At 36.8% G+C, this 3,526-nt stretch overlaps 1 pseudogene; it reads left to right on the forward strand.

Annotated features, from left to right (window-relative positions):
- The first annotated feature begins 564 nt into the window (after positions 1-564).
- On the forward strand, positions 565-908 carry LOC149991498 (small ribosomal subunit protein eS26 pseudogene; annotated as a pseudogene).
- Positions 909-3,526: the final 2,618 nt, after the last annotated feature.

Genomic DNA, 3,526 nt, shown 5'->3' on the forward strand with positions numbered 1-3,526 from the left:
AAGTGTGTTTAGTTTCCAATAATTGGATTTTCCAGAGATGTTTCTGTTATTTCTAATTTCATTCCATTGTGGTAGAGGACATACTTCATTTGACTTGAATCCTTTTAAATTTATTAAAACTTAATGGCCCAGAATTCTATCTTGGTAAATGTTTCACTTGCATTTGAAAAGAATGTATATTTTGTTGTTGTGGGATGTAGTAGTAAATGTCAATTTAAATCTAGGTGGTTGATAATTTTGTTCAAATCTTTTATGTCCTTACTAAATTTCTGTGCACTTGATTCTGTTAATTATAGACATAAACTATTACTGTAGATTTGTCCATTTCTCATTGCAATTCTATCAGTTTTTCCTTAATCTATTTTGAAGCTATGTTATTAGATGCATAAACATTTAGGACTGTTGTGTCCTCTTGATGAATTTTTCCTTGTACATTAATTTAGCCACTCCAGCTTTCTTTTGGTTAGTGTTAGCATAGTATCTTTTTCCATCCTCTTACTTTTAACTTACTTTGTCTTATATTTAAAAGTAGATTTCTTCCTTTCTTGGGTCCCCACTTTCAAGATGACCAAGAAAATAAGGAACAGTCATGCCTAAAAGGACAGAGGCCATGTGCACCCTATTCATTGTATCAACTGCGCCGATGAGTGCTCAAGGACAAGGCCATTAAGAAGTTCATCATTTGAAACATAGTAGGGGCCAAAGCCATCAGGGACATTTGTGAAGCGAGTGTCTTCACCACCTATGCGCTTCTCAAGCTGTATGTGAAACTACTTTACTGTGTGAATTGTGTCATTCACAGCAACGTAGTGAGGAATTATTCTCGTGAAGCCCAGAAGGACCGAGCACCCACACCCTGATTCAGACCTGCGGGTGCTGCCCCACAACCTCCACCAAAGCCCATGTAAGGAGCTAAGTCCTTAAGGACTGAAGAAAAATTCTCTGGAAAAAAAATAAAATGGGAATTGTATTTTTAAAAAATAAAAGGTTTCTTATAGGCAGCATAAAATTGCATTCTTTAATCCCAAAGCTCTGCTCAGCTGCTGGGATCTTCAAGAACTCTAATTCCAAGCTACCGACTTCCTTGTAGGAGGCTCTGATAATTAGAACATCATTCCTCACAGTGAGCGCCACCTGCCTTCGATCACCTTTCCCCACAGAGTTAACACTCAGAAACTGTCCACTTCCCTAGGACAGTTTTTTCAGACAACAGGGATATCCAAAACTATGGCAACTCCTCAGGAAGTGCCAGATACAGCCACAGTGGATCAAGCAGGCCCATGGAGGATTGCCCAAGGCTACCTGAGAAGTATGAAAGGCTACTTTGGAAAAAATATGAAGGGCAGGAAATAAAAGACTAATTTCTACAAGGGAGGATTTGATTGAAAAAACTTATTTTCTACTTCAAGAAAGTGTTTCAAAGCCGAGGGCACATAGAAGGAAGGAAATTATCAAGATCAGAGCAAAATTAAATGACATAGAGACTAAACAAACAATTCAAAAGATCAACAAAAGTAGGAGCCGGTTCTTTGAAAACATAAACGAAATCGACAAGCCCTTAGCCAGACTCATCAAGAAAAAAAGAGAGGACCCAAATAAACGAAATCAGAAACAAAAGAGGAGAAATCACAACTGATATCACAGAAATACAAAGGATTGTAAGAAATTACTACAAACAACTGTATGGCAAGAAATTTGACAACCTAGGTGAAATAAACAAATTTCTAGAGACATATAATCTTTCAAAACTGAATCAAGAAGAAGTAGAAAGCCGGAACAGACCAATAACAACTAGTGAAATTGAAGCAGTACTCAGAAACCTCCCAGCACTCAAAAGCCATGGACCGGATGGTTTAACGGGTGAATTTTACAAAACATTTAGGGAAGAACTAACTCCTATCCTTCTCAAACTATTCCAAAAAATCCAAGAAGAGGGAAAAATCCCAAACTCTTTCTATGAAGCCAGTATTACCCTAATTCCAAAACCAAGTCAAGACACAACAAAGAAAGAAAACTACAGGCCAATATCACTGATGAACATAGATGCTAAAATCCTCGACAAAATATTGGCAAATAGGATCCAGCAACACATTAAAAAGATCATACACCATGATCAAGTGGGATTCATCCCAGGGATGCAAGGATGGTTTAATATTTGCAAATCAACAAATATAATACACCACCTAAACAAAATGAAAGACAAAAATCACATGAGCATATCAATAGATGCAGAAAAAGGATTTGATAAAGTACAACACCCATTTATGATGAAAACCCTCAGCAAAATGGGAATAGAGGGAGCATACCTCAACGTAATAAAGGCTATATATGAGAAACCTGAAGCCAACATCATACTCAATGGACAAAAACTGAAAGCATTTCCCCTGAGATCGGGAACAAGACAAGAATGTCCACTCGCTCCACTCACATTCAACATAGTGTCGGAAGTTCTAGCCGCAGCAATCAGACAAGAAAAAGAAATAAAAGGCATCCAAATTGGGAAAGAGGAAGTAAAACTGTCATTATTTGCAGATGACATGATAGTGTACATAGAAAACGCTATAGACTCCACTAAAAAACTACTCTACATACAAGCAAGTTTGGCAAAATAGCAGGGTACAAAGTCAATATTCAGAAATCGAAGGCATTTCTGTACACCAACAATAAAATATCGGAGATAGAAACTAAAAAAAAGAAAAATCCCATTTACTATAGCAACAAGAAAAATAAACTACCTAGGAATAAACTTAACCAAAGAGATAAAAGACCTGTACTTGGTAAACTATGTAACACTGAAGAAAGAAATTAATGAAGATACAAATAAATGGAAGCAAATACCATGTTCATGGATGGGAAGAATCAACATCATTAAAATGTCCATACTACCCAAAGCTATCTACATATTCAACGCAATCCCTATTAAAATACCAATGACATATTTCACAGACTTAGAACAAATACTTCAAAAATTTATATGGAACCAAAAAAGACCCCGAATAGCCAAAGAAATCTTGAGACAGAAGAACACAGCAGGAGGAATCACAATACCAGACATCAAACTATACTACAAAGCCACTGTGATCAAAACAGTCTGGTATTGGCATAAGAACAGACATATTTATCAATGGAACAGAATAGAGAGCCCAGAAATAAACCCAGGACTATATGGTCAACTTATATTTGACAAAGGGGGAAGGAGCATAAAATGGAGTGAGAAGAGCCTCTTTAACAAATGGTGCTGGGAGAACTGGACAGGGAAGTGTAAAAAAATGAAACAAGACCACCAACTTACACCACACACCAGAATAAACTCAAGATGGAGCAAAGACTTAAATGTAAGTCATGACACCCTGAAAGTCTTAGAGGAAAACATAGGCAGGAAAATTTCAGCTATCCCACATAGCAATATTTTCACCGATACATCTCCTGAGGCAAGGGAAATAAAGGAGAAGATAAACAAATGGGACTACATCAAACTAGAGTTTCTGCTCAGCAAAAGAAAACATCAGCTAGATGAAAAAGGAAA

Source organism: Furipterus horrens, unplaced genomic scaffold, assembly GCF_987537825.1.
Source record: "Furipterus horrens unplaced genomic scaffold, mFurHor1.1.pri manual_scaffold_17, whole genome shotgun sequence".
NCBI lineage: Eukaryota > Metazoa > Chordata > Mammalia > Chiroptera > Furipteridae > Furipterus > Furipterus horrens.